Below are 14,267 nucleotides of genomic sequence, written 5' to 3'. Positions count from 1 at the left end.
AGAAGGAGAAAGAGAAAGAGAGGTATTCCACTGAATCGGATCGAGTCGAGCCGCGAGAACGCCGCATGCCCTGTGAGGCAGGAAGAAGACCCGGGTTCCGGCTGCCCATTAATCTGATTGGCGAATCAGATGTATGGCTGAATTATTGATGCAGTGCCCTCATCAGTTACGGGAGGGTTCATTTATGTTAAGATAAATGAGGACGACAGGGAGTCAGTGGCTTTGCGTGAGAGCAGTGGCTAACATGAGCGGCCCATTTGTCTTGAACAATCCCCACGGAACATGATTTCAGCGGAGAGAGAGAGACAGAGAGAGAGAAAGTAAATACAAGGGAAGATAGGTTTCTGATACACTGTTATACAAGTCAAGGTGAAGGCGTGAAGGCGTGTAGTATGGGCACGTGTAGACGCACACATTCACGCTGCAAATAAACAAACATAAGCACTCACACAGTATGCCACAGTGCTACCACAGAATGGCATTTCTGCCATCATTTCTGCCTCCTCTTGTTTCCCATAAAAATGTGTCATGAACTCTTTTTCAGAGGAAGGGAAAATGAGTTGGCTGGCAGAATTTCCTTGTAGGTGTTTTCACGTGCAAAGGAAAAAGGCTGTATGTGTAAACAGTACTGGAAAAGTTGTGCTTCTTAACAAATGTGGCATTGGTGATATGAAGTCCAGAAAACAGCTTTGAAGCACTTTAGCCTCAACCAATATAGTTTGGGTGAGTTTTCTTTGTCTCAAAGAGGCCAAACTGAATGGAAAAAAAACGAATGTGTGTGAATCAGCCGTGTATACAGAACAATACACTTGGCCATGATTTATTTCCCTGCTACAGACCTTGTATGGCTCTGACAAGGGCTTTTTTTGTGTCTGCGTGTTTGTGTGGTCTTACCTCTCACCTGGCGGAGTGCTTTTCTTCCCGAGTGCCGTCCCACCGCGCAGGCTTATTGTTCTGACTAATATGCCCCCGCGTTGTCATCTGTCGCTAATCTGCCCTCGACAACAGCACAGCAGCACACCCTCGAAAGCCTTTAAATTTTAATGAAAAGCGTTCTTGGAGGTTAAGTAAGCCCTGAGAGAATGATAGCGAAAGAGAGAGAGAGAGAGAGAGAGAGAGAGAGAGAGGTGGTTAAACAAGAGGAAGATGCATCAAGGCAAAGGAAAAGGCAAAGACCCGAGTGTTTATTGTGTGGAACTGGCAGAGTCAGCCAAGGTTACACAAATGTATTGCTTATGCAGCTCTCCGACCTGCTACTTCTTAAAGACTTCTTACTGTAAGCACTACGACTGCATAACCAGACCTACAGTAGCCAAGCCCAGGCCAGCTCCCTTTGCTCCCACCATGAAGGACTGTGTGGACTCTTGGGCTGTCTTGTATTTGAACCACCATGTGACAGTGGGAAGGAGGCAGCTGTCTTATTCCAAATGTGATGCCCATGGCCAGCTGTCAGTGTTTTGTGTATTGATCTCAAACTGACGTTACATTTTCACTACAATATATATGCTGCTTTCACACCTCTTGTGCTGACCTCCTGCTGCCCTGCTCCTGATGACAATCACTGATAGGAAGAAAGCATGATTTTAAACAGATGACTTACTGAGAGTGCATTAAACGTGGCATTTAAACACAAAAGAATACGTGGATAATATGTGGGAACAGAACGAGAAACAAGCGCATGGTTTGAGCTGTTTCATTTGCATTATGTTGTAAAACATGTTTAACATTTAGAGGGATAAATTAAATTGTGCACTTTTATATTCAAATATTATTCTTAAATATAGGGTGTTGCCAAGGTGATAGTTGTGGGCAGGTGGATGTCCCAGATACAGATGATTGGCATTAGGAATGAAGAGCAAAGACATGAGCATTCAGTCCATGGTGATCTGTTTTAAGGTTGGAGGGTTGGGGGGGGGGGGGGGGGGGGGGGGCTAGGGGGTTCTGAGTCTGTCCTGATTCTTCTCCTGCTGTGAGCACCTCTTAGATCAGCCTGTGACAGGCCTTCACTCTCTCTCCCCCTCCAATTAACATGGCCAGTCATTAGTCTTGATTAGAGGCAGGGCATTTACATTTTTCATCACCTTCTGATGGCGCTGTAAAATCTCTCGGGGAACTCTGATGCCCAACATCCAAAGGCACATCTAATGAGGATGGATTTATTGAATGTCCAACCTGGCATTTGCAAATATATTGGAGGGACACCATGGACATGTGGCATATGATGGACATATCTCCGAAAGACAAAGTATTACCAGTAAGATATTTGTATATGTCTATTGTATTTAATTCATTAATGATAAAAGAGTTAGCTTAACAAATTGCATTTGTTGGAAAAGATTTAGATCTGGCCATTTTACAGCAGGTCAAGGTAATCTAGGAATTCTGAGAGCAGAAGAGTCACTTCCTGTGTCTATTGTCTGTCTAAAATATCTAAAACTGTAAAACGGTAATCATTTATACCAGATATCAGACCTCTCCCTCACTGATGGCTTTTGGCCAAGCAATTTAATCACATAAGGTTAAATAATACAGTGAGTGCCTGTTCTTAATTATATTGTATATGAAGAATTCATTTGGAACTAAATTTGTATGTTCACTGGTATTATTACTTGATATGAGAATTTCATTACTTACCAGAAATGCAGTGTAATGTCCTTGCTGAAATCTCGAATTAACAAGAGAGTGCAGTTTTATTCTGCTGTATCATTCATATACTGTAGGCAGACCAATTAGAGCAGCCCAAAACTGGTCTATCAAAGTCCATAAAAAGAATTTGATGTCAAGTCATGAAACCAAGAAAAAAGAAAAGAATGACTCAAAAATCAGTCCCAGCAGCCTTCATTACTGATTGCATTACATTCTTACATAAATGTTAAAAAATGTCTCAAATAAATCACCACTATCACATTACATATGTTATGACAAAAATCATTAAATTATAAATTGACTGCCAGCAGAGTGAAAATGTTGTAAAAATTGAAGTAAATAAGCTCCCTACTACACAATAGCCATGAGCTATTGTGGTACATCCACATTCTGGCTTTTAACGTGACCTTGATCACCTGTGCACAACACTTAATTTCAAACTACAATAGTCTCTGCTACCGAAGGACACACGTTGCCTACCACTTTCAGTGTAAAAAGCAGTATTGCCACAGTTACCTTGATAACCTCTGATTACTGATTACTCCTTTAAAAAGTAACTTAGTTACTTTACTGTCTTGGAAAGTCTTGGATGCGCTTGCAGGCACACACGCACCACTCCTCTCTCTCTCCCTCTCCGTTGTGTGCGCGAAAGCAAAGAATATATCTTTTTACTAAGGAAAATGACAAAAATAGTAACGCACAGTGATTTAGATAAGTAACTTTAATCTACTACTGATTTACTAAGTAACGCGTTACTGGCATCACTGGTAAAAAGTTACTTCAACAAAGGATGAAAGTATGAGTCCTAAACAGATGTCATGACAAGCATGATATTGATAGAAAAAAATGACTAAGGAAAACACAACAGTAGCTCAGAGCACTGAGGGAGGAGAGAGTCAGCATATACCACAGAAAAACATCTCCACTCTGAAGGGGCTCTGAAGTTCTGTCTCGTTTTTTCCCAGGGATGTGTGTGTGTGTGTGTGTTTGTGTGTGTGTGCGTGTGTGTGTGTATGCGTGTGTGTGTGTGTGTTTGTGTGTGTGTGTGTGTGTGCGTGTGTGCGTGTGTGCGTCTGTGTGTATAGTTGTTGTCTGAAGTCCTTCCTGGCACGTTCCTGTGAGTAATGATATTATCTCTCTCCCTATAATGCAGAAAGGTTACATGAAGCATGCATTTCTCTGCACTCCTCCCACAGTCGAGACTTAGCCTGGGACAGGCTCACAACAGCCAGAATGTAGCACCCTATTGTTCATTTAATTCTTTTAAGGACTATCTTATTTATTTATCTTATTTATTTATTTATATTCATACTTTTTTTTTTCAGGGAACATGCAGCACAAGGTTAAACGCAACCCTAAATTAATGAATCTCGTTAATGCTTTAAATACCCATCCAATAACATGGACTGCTGTGCTGTTTTATCTTGCTCTGCACATGGGCGGGAGCCAGCCAGGGCAACACAGTGAACACTGCAAGATAAAGACTAAGTGAAGAAGGGGGAGGAATGGCTGCTCTTAAATGAAGAACATTATTTTATCCAAATACTGTGTCGTAGCGCTGCTTTGCGATAATGTTAAAGTGCTTAAGTTGATTTGTATTAATATATTTATCTATTTATTTTTGGTGGTGTGTTCAGCTGTTTGTAACGTTTACCCACAATCACAAGCGAGATAAATGCATGTAATAAAGTCAAATGCAGCCTATTGCCTATTGCATAATGTTGTGCATAACCTATGGACCTTAATGCAACTCTTTGCATTCACTTCACAAGTAAGCATCATGAGTAAGTGGTACCGCAGCTGACTGTATAATGACTTTGGCCCTGATCCAGCACAGCTTGGTTAGTCAGCTGAGGTCTACGTTCGCATCATGCATGACACACAGCCTCCCATATATGTTGCCTTATTGGTCTTTCACCTGAATTGACTGATGAGGTGCAGCGTGGGTGAATAAGGGGACGGCTGTGTACATTAAGCAACTGCCTTTAAGCTGTGCAGAGCGCAGGGGACGCGCCGGCTGGAATGTGTAATGCTCCTTGCATCTCTTCGCCACACAGCCAGCCTATAAACCAACGCTTATTATCGACAGTTCCCTGTAAATCCATCGATAAAGGAGACGCCTCTTCTGCACATTTGCACTATCCTTAACTCCCCTCCTCCTCTTCCTCTTCCTTCTTTTTTGTCTCACTCTCACACACTGATATGAACGGAGGGATAAATCCAGTTAATGTTGCTATTACTCAGGAGTTAATATTCCCTGTGTAAATGCATTGGGAAATATAAGTGCCTTGGCGATTTGGCTTAAGAGAGTCAAAGGAGGCAGAATTAACAGTCTGTGGTGACAGCTCCTGCAGTCCCCTGTGGGGCCGGTTTGACGCTGACTGCTTGCACAGGACAGGCCACAAATCACAGTCTAATTATTCATACATGGAGCTCGCAAGCTAAGAGCAACTGGTAATTCAGGCTGGTTGGAGGCCCCACACCGACGGAGGCCTGTTGTGGTATCACGCCCAGAGGCTCTACGTTCACAAACGGAGCCCCACAAGAAAGAGCCGTCAACTTCCCGTTGACATTTTTCCAACTGGGTGTTTCACATGTCCCTGTCACACACACAGTTATTTTGGTCTCCCTCAAGGTTTCTTGCAATTGTGAGCTGTCATCAACATGTGTTTCATGTGACCAATTCATCATAGCTTTTTCTTCCTTAGAGAGTTCTGAAAATGCTACAGAACCACTGAAAAAATGCCTGTCTTCTGTGAGTCTCTATTGAAGCTCCTAACAACAGCAGCAGCAGAAGCTGAAGAAGGCAACGCCATTATGTGTGAAAAAGCCTATTGATGCGTACCTCTGGCTTTTTCCAATGAGACCAGGGGGGAAGCAGCAGGAGGAGGGAGCATCCGAAAGCACCGAGAGGGAAAGATCAATATGTGTTTTTGATCAGTGTGCATCATCTGGGAGCCTTATATAGATTATTTACAGTTGAAACTTAAAAGCCTTTGTTTCCATGTCTGTAAAGTGATAAAAAAGAGCACACAATTCAATTATGTGTCTGGGGTTATTTTCCTGAGAGGGTCATTGCCCTGTTTTGAGGAGACGATATGTTGTTGTTGTTTTTTCCTTATTGGTGTTCCCTCTTTTATTTGCACCCACACTGTTTCTTTCAAGTGCAGACACTTGACAAGTGCACACACCAAGCTTGTGAAATGTCAGTCTGTGTGTTTCAGCTGAAAGTAAAGCCATTCTTTGCAATCATAAGAGACTTCACAGACATTCCCCTGAGTTTATTTTTAAAGCCTAACACTCACTGCAACAACTAGCACATCAGTCATGTCAACAATAGTGGACGTGACTGGCTGCTGGCTGTCTTACGCACAACCCCACACTAAATGTTTTTCACTTAAAACACTTATTCCTTGTTCATCACCGGCACATCCCCATAATTTCCCTGAAATGAGTGTAATAGATGAAAATAGTGTTTAAATTGCCTTGGTTGACTCAGGTGATGCCAAATTGCCTGGCTGCATTTCTGCTTGGATTGAAGATCAACAGAATCCATCAGAAAAAACAAGCGCCATTCTAAGTGGAGCACAGACGTCCCATGATGCAACAGCTGGTGAGGCCCCCCCATTCATTTGCATAATGGATCCATGGCTTTCCATGGTGTCCCTGGGAGTAAGATTACTCCCAATCCCGGTTGATTGCTGCCATAGATTAATTCATAAAGCCCTGGATGAGAAGGCTTTTTGGGGAGGAAAGCTTTGAGTGAGAGAGGCCAGGTGGAGGGAAGGTTGGATGCGAGAAAGCCAAGCTGTTTAGAGAGAGAGAGAGAGAGAGAGAGAACTGTTAAGGAGAGACACTTCAATCTAGGTAAACCCTTTTATTTGATCTCTGGAAGTTCAGCTTTTTGGAATGAGAAGTAGTGAATTGGAGTCCACCTGCTCTGAGTCAATAGATGACAGACTGGCTGGAGGATATCCCATCTGGACTGAGGTGTGCTTTATCTCGGCTGTTTTTGAATTGCTTTCCTTTGCATGCTCTGGAGCTGTTTTGCCCTCAGTTTGGTTGCTTTGCAAATAGTACAGTGATAAACATGGAGAATTTGTAGATACGTATTCAAGACCTACCCAAAGGATAGGGAGAGGCATCCAGGGATGGATTTACTGAATCAGAGGTCATGGGCTAAGTTTGTTTAATTCACGGACAATATTAAATGCGGCAGGGCATTTGAGAATTTTTAAGGTTGTTCATTTGAGACATTATGTTTTTTTTAACAGCGCTGCTTGCTGTCCCGGAGACTCAAAAAAGTAAAACTCCAGTGGCACCGATGAGCTATGGCTGTCTCAAATGGGGTCACTGTAACTGTTGAGTAAGCATCTTTGGGGGGGGCCCGGAGTGAGAGGCCTCATTCATTATGGCGAGCCTGCAGAGAGGAGGCGCTCCACCCCTGTCATAGAGGTGATGGAGAGGTGCCGGCATGACTGACCCTCTGGTGAGGTCACGCTAAGCATCACAGCGAAAACCGCTGGCGCCAAATGAATCACCGTGAAAAGCCGGCTGATCAGCAGAATAACCCTCAGCCGCCATCAGTCTCCCACTTACCCTTTCCCCTCACTAGGGCTGTAATTGAGATTTTTGTTTTGTGGTTACTTTTTAAAATTGCATTAGGTCATAGGTTTGAGAGCAATTGTACTGTTTATTTGGCTATAAACTAAAATGGCAGACCCCCCATAAAGAGAGACCAATGAGATTTGTAGAGTTACATTGATGACATTATGTGACAAGGTATTCTGGCACTAAACTAATAGAGAAATACAAACATGGAAACCTATGTTCTAAATGCATTACGTCAGATTTGATATAAACTACCACTCTAGAGCACATACTCAGAGAGCTTACCAGAGGGCTACTGTGCTTTTCTACCTCCACAATGGTCTCAAAGAGGATTACAAATGAAGGGTACTCCTTTACAATAAGGGTACACTTGTAAAGGGTTAATTAATGATTTATAAATAAGAGTGCAGTGCCCGTTCAAACATGCCATTCCTGAAGAAAACCCGTAGCCCAATTACATGCCCACAGGTATGCCTGCTTTAAAAAGTAGGATGATAGGGAAACATCATTACAGCTTTATAAGCATTCAATAATGAATACTGAATATTATAATATATTAGCCTATAATTAATGTGGCCTCTAATACATGTGTAATAAATTTAGGCATGGCTGCATGTGATATTTCTACAGATCAGAATGACAACTGTTTTGAGTTAAGGCTAAATGTGTATTAAGCTTACTGAATAACTTCCTAATACTGAAGACAAACCATTTTGTGGAATGATGCATCATTGTTTGAAATTTGCAACGATGTGACTCAAAAACAGTCTTTAGCATATGTGGCATCAAAGTGAGACTGTCAGTACACGATCCATGGGGTGGAGCTCCCCTGAAACTGGTCCCCTTGGAATTGAAAACACCTTTGTGCCACTCGCGAGCCACATACGAAATCTTATGTCGGTCTGACAAACAGTCAGCAAGATATGCGTGCCACAGACATACAGACACACAGACACACGGACGCTTCTTGCTTTATAGATAGATGTTATTAATGAAGTTGTTAAGACTTTCATAACATTCATACCAAAACTTTCATGAATGTGGACAGAATGACGACAACTTGTCAAAATAAAAGTCCAACAAATGCAAAGCAGCATTGCCGTTTTTGTTCCAAACCTACCTGATCATGTCACATCTGAGTCAATGGGCTACTCCAGTGCCAAAAAGAAAGAAACATGGTCAAGCAAATAATTTTTGTTTCATAAAAATGTATTTGTTTTATGATGTAACCTTTGCAGATGATTTCTCATCTTTTGCTACTGGGAATGTCCAACCGTTCCAGGTCAGCTGAATGTAGGCTAGGTTACCTCCCAGTGTTAAAGAAGCCCTATGCAGGGGAAAAGCATCGTTTGCTAACTTGCGTCGCAACCTTGGTAGTTCGCTCCATCGTTCTTGGATTTGGTGTTTCTAGAAAGGGTAGTTCGAACTCTCAATCGCAAACAAGGACGCAAAGTTTGGTCTTTTGAACTACTGCCTCTTGGCAGTCACACTTGTGTCGTTACTTGGTAGTTCCTGTTGGTGTCCGGAGCGCCTAACCAAAAATCACAACCGCCTAACCAAAATTTGCGAAGTGGATGTTTATCTCGTGACTCAATGATTGATCTATCCTGTATGCTGTATCTTAATTTTGATTAAGGCACTGACTCCCCTACTTGGCTCATTCTTGCTATTTATGTTAATTCAAGTATTGCCTTGCTTTTAGTATTATAATCTTCACAGACCCTTACATCAGCAGTGATAAATGGTGTAGTGGCTAAAGCAGATGACTTATTATGCCAACGTTGTAGGTTCGATTTTCTTTTGATGTGAGATTGTCCTCTTGCTTCTCGCTACCTGCAGGTGAACTAGTGTGACACGTAGATTCAATTGTTTTTGACTGATGTATTGTACTTATGGTCTCTCGCTGTAGAGTAACTATATACATAAATATGTATGGTCAAAACCTATTGTTGTGTCTTGTAGGCCTACTCTTGCGTTGCGTCGTACCATGGTGGTTGAGCAACGTCGTTGCTAACTTTTCTAGAAACGACCCCCAGGTCTGGTTATTCCTTCGCTGTTTCTGGGTTTTCGCCTGATTTGGGCTCGCATTTTTCACGACATAGCTCCCCCTGCAGCTTCGGTAGCAAGTGACTGCAACGCTAAACCCCCACTAGCTAGCAAGCTAGCCATCAAGAAACCAAGCTAAACACATACAGGGCTCACAATAAAACGGTCGAGCAAACACATTGTTCAAGAGACTATCAAACCACATTACAAAAATGAAGTTCACCCAAGGGTAGGCTACTTACAATTTCAACAGCAACAAAGCCAAGTCGGAGTCCGTTTTGCAGTCTTCTTAGAAACTACAATCTGACTACATTTTCGAGACACGATTGGATACTTCCGCTGACACACGTACTTATGACAGCTGCTATGAATGTGTTATGAAGTCACCCGTCAAGTAACGTGTTACATTAATATGCATCATAACCCATTAGATAACAGTGCCCTTTTGGTTGCCAAATTGTGATCCCATATTCATTCATCCTGTTCAACCTTAGACCTCACTGTTTTCAGCTTATTCTGTCCAGCCAAAAAGTGCAAAAAAAGTTTAAACTTTAACTTGCATTGACCATTCATTAAAGCAACCAAAAGGTAATTATTGTTGCTCTTGTTATCTAAAGGGTTATTACTGCTTATTACCTGTAGTCTCAACAACTTCATCAATAACCTATAAATTAGTAAAAAAAGTGAAAAAAAAGCTATGTGTTAGGAGGACTGCTTGGCTGCTGGCATATTTATTTCATTCATTCAGTTTTAAATGCTTCCCTTGCTTAAACCTCATATGGTGTGGATGTTTTGATATTAATATAAAAGATGATTATTCTTAAAGGCTATAGACAAGAGGGCAATGGAAATAGGAGCCACACTGTCATACCATATGTCATTATATCTGCTTTGGGAGTTTATAACATGCTGATGATTAAGATCAACAATATAAAAGAATGATTGAATTCAACCTGTATACTAATACATTATATTCATTTATTGGCTATACATTGTGACAGAAATGGCTGATTGGATATGTGGCATCTGCATGGATAAATTGCTGTCTTGCACACTAAATGCATAATATATTCAGTATGAACAACAATAAAAACGTAATCTTGAAAACAATTTGTTTTGTTGCAATTTGCCTGGGTGGAGACAGGCCATCCATTTTGTTTTAATTGAAGACGTGCAGCCAAGGCAGACATCACACTGATGAGCCATCACTCACGTTTCTACTGAGAGGGGGCATGTATGATACAAACTACCTTTGTGGACAGATTAAAGACTCACTACAATAGAAACACTCTTCAGTGAATCATGGAATCACGGATAACTCCATACAAAAATAAGCCATTGCATGCTACTATGTGAGGATTGCAAATGCCATTGCATGTTATGGTTATAGTATTTAGCAGATGTTTTTGTCCAAAGCGACATTCAAATAACAATACAAAGTTAAATTTAACAGTAAACAATTTAAGAAGTTGGTATACTACATTAAGGAGAATAGCAATAATAAACAACAATGTCAAGTTACTATGTGAGGAGTGCAAATGCCATTGCATGTTATGGGTGGATTGCAAATGTTTTTGTTTGACCACAGGTGGGCAGTCTTTGAGCGGTGGCTTTACCAAGGAAGGCACTAATTACCCAAGAATGTCCACACTGCATCCTTGTGGGTGTAGACAGATTGTTCAGTTGTGAATGCTACTAACATAACCACAATGTTCATATGTAAACAAAGCCATAAGTGATCAACTTGTGAACAACACTGCTTTTGTTGGCATGTTCTGTTTTCATGAAGAAGACAAATATTTCTATACTAATGCAAAGAACACAAAACATAAAGTTTTTCTAATGCTGACCATGAAAAATCCCAGGTACAAACAGAAATGAGATATTTAATTAAATCACAGTAGCACTATGAAAGACTGTTTCAGAAAGATCTACCGTCACATTGGTTCTTGGAGAATCGCCGAAGATTGAATTTAGAATAATGACTTTAAAAGAAGCACAACAAAGAGTCTGTGAATTGTTTATTCTTGGACTGAAAAGGGAAATGCCACTCTGTGAAGCTTAATTAACAAGACCTTATTTCAGTTTATCCAAACAGCTCTAACCAAGATGCTTCCATTTGGACAAGCAGCCATAAACTCTTGCTAATTGTGCATTGAAAAGTGCAGGCATTCTTTCATATAATCAGATCTTAGTACCTGGCACCAATTAAATAATGGAGCGAAGCCTGAATTTACCACTTTCTTTGATTTCAACAGCTTCAGCCTCCTCACTTACTATACTGTATAAGGCAATGTTTAGAGAGGCAGACCTTACGCAGACACCACTCTCATGAAGGAATGCACCATAGACTATATTTTTAAGTCTTTTATCACTTCAAACACAGTATTACCGTGGCTGTACAAAGTATGGCCTGAAATCATGAGGGCCCAGGAGGAGAGGTGAGTGGTGGTACATACAGGATTGAAGGCTCAGACCGAAGTCACACACTTCTGCTTCCGGTCCATGAGACCTATAGGCGAACGTTCAGAGAGTGTAACGACTATGGGCAGATCTGAGGCATTGACCCCCATTGATTTTGGTGTCACTTTGACATCAAATAACATTGCACCTGAAGTGTTTTAAGCCTTTATATGAACCTTTTCTGTTGTCGGACAAATACAACATTGTGAGATTGGCGTCATAACCTCGTAACTCACTTTATGGCTGAGTAATAAACTTTTTTCTGAAAACAATGCTATTACGACGTAATGAACATGCGACTTACAGTAGCATCACACAGGAGCAAAGTAACCGTATTCTCTGGATAAAAAACTTGAAGGCAGTCTGGGGGAAAGTCCACAGGTAAGATATTTAAGAAAGCATTGAGGGGGGAAAAACAGTTAAGTTGTTTGGGTTGGCACTATGTCAGAACAAATCACCACCAAAATAGCACTCGAACTTGCAGCACTCTGAACGTTATCAATTTTCTTAGCACGGCTACCAGACGAGTTACTGTGTTTCAGTCTGTTGCTTAATGTCACACATTTCTCACTCGCCTGGACTGAGGATGCGCGAGAACCGAAGTCAACCAACAGGAAATGAGTTCAAATTGGCTTCACTCGTCTCGTTCGAAGTCTATGGGATGGCTGTGTCCATATCTTTTACTGTTTATGGTTTCGAATAGTCCGCTTTTTATGTATAACACCTATATCCATACTTTTAATACTTTCACTTAATAACACAAAATCTATTAGTAGGTAATAATGTAATAAAAATACAATATGATACAAAAAAATACAAATACAAACACAATAGTGTGTTTTAAAAGAACACATTGAGTGTGTTATACATTGTTATCTCTTTTTCAAGTGGGCCCTGGTCAAGAAGGCAACACACAGAAAGACAAAAGACAACACTGACCAAATAATGTCACACATGATTATATCTAAAAATATGATAATATTCACTACTATTTGGTTCAAACACATACACCAGTCTTTGCCAGTTAGTCCTACATATCATCATTACTGTATGTTAGGTTAAAAAATATCTTGTTTAACACTTTACAATGTCTCTGTTTATGATCGACTTAAAGGGCATGATCACATGAAAACTTCCTTTTCACACTTCATCTAGTCTGATGTACGCCTGAGTGCCGCAATGCAAACCTGCACTTTCACTGACAGAGTGTTTAAGCAGTTATAATTAAGACCCTTTCCATGTTTAAAATAGGATTGACAAGCTTGAGGTTGACAAAAAGCCTCTTATTGTTTTATGATACACAGAAACTGAATTGTTTTGTAATGAATCAAAAGACAGAGAAGCTGTGTGTCATTTGAGAAATTACAAAACAATTAAACCTAAAATATTTTCTCGGTTTAGATTTTGTAGACTTGAGTCCGCTTTACTGGGTGCATATCTGCACCTCATATCAGCTGCCTTGTGTTGTTCCAGTTCCTCTTTTGAGAGCAGTGGCTATTGTGGTTGTGTCCAAATCTGTCAATCATGCGAGATATGCTCCTTCAGTCTTGATAAATCACATTTGGCAGTCACTTCACCAAGTCTCCAGCCAGTGTGGAGGGAAAATTAGTTTATGCAGTGAAACAAAATTACAACAAAGAGACGACTGCCTGTCCACTCCTCTGAACGGGGGTAAAGATGCTTTGCAGCTAGCACATTTGGAGGCAAAAAAGGTTGTACCTGTTATTAGTGGATCTGTCTCTGCCTCTTGCCTTTCAGTGGTGGATGCCAGTGAGACAGCCAGAAGAAAAGACCCAAGTCAGAGCCATGAGGCAGTGGGATCGATCCACACTATCATACAGGCATACAAGACACACAAACACACTACACACACACACACACACACACACACACACACACACACACACACACACACACACAATAGATTTAAATATAAACGCAAACATAAACAAACCCAACTTCCTGCACAATTGCTGACTGCACCTTTAAGCATTTTTGGGCTGACTATCCAAGTGAAGTGTTACAATAGCTCTTGCATACCACCAACGTAATAACTAATTTCCCACCAACGTCATAATTCTTACTTTTACGTTTGTGAGTGTTACATTTGTCCAAAATGGGAGGAATGGGAAAGGTAAAAATCTTTACATACCAGTATGTTTTTATTTACATAAATATTAACTTTAATCTCATATTGACATATTCACTCTCTCTCTTTTACTCACTCTCTTTTTTCATTTAGACATTTATGTGCATAGTTTAGTTTCTTCACCATACCACAAAAACGAATTACAGAGAGTGTTGTGGCTCTCAGTTGGCCTCCCATTTGCTTTGACGGGAATGTTGTGGAGACATTCCTGTATCAGGTATTGCCTCTCCAGCCTGCGGTGGGACTGTGCTCCCTGCAGCCTGCTCGCTGATTTCCTCATGTTCTTATAAAGCACTGCACCTCGGAGGCTCCAGCACATTTAATACCCCCGCACCCCTCCCCTCATAAACTC

At 41.0% G+C, this 14,267-nt stretch overlaps 1 long non-coding RNA gene across 1 annotated transcript; it reads left to right on the top strand.

Annotated features, from left to right (window-relative positions):
- The first annotated feature begins 2,152 nt into the window (after positions 1–2,152).
- On the top strand, positions 2,153–4,112 carry LOC121684391. Its single transcript, XR_006023121.1, has 3 exons — positions 2,153–2,254; positions 3,800–3,881; positions 3,972–4,112. It is a non-coding gene; the product is annotated as an uncharacterized LOC121684391 (long non-coding RNA).
- Positions 4,113–14,267: the final 10,155 nt, after the last annotated feature.

The sequence above is a fragment of the Alosa sapidissima genome, chromosome 15 (assembly GCF_018492685.1).
Source record: "Alosa sapidissima isolate fAloSap1 chromosome 15, fAloSap1.pri, whole genome shotgun sequence".
Taxonomy (NCBI): domain Eukaryota; kingdom Metazoa; phylum Chordata; class Actinopteri; order Clupeiformes; family Clupeidae; genus Alosa; species Alosa sapidissima.
Note: the sequence above shows the minus strand (reverse complement) of the source record. Positions and strands in the feature narration are given on the sequence as shown.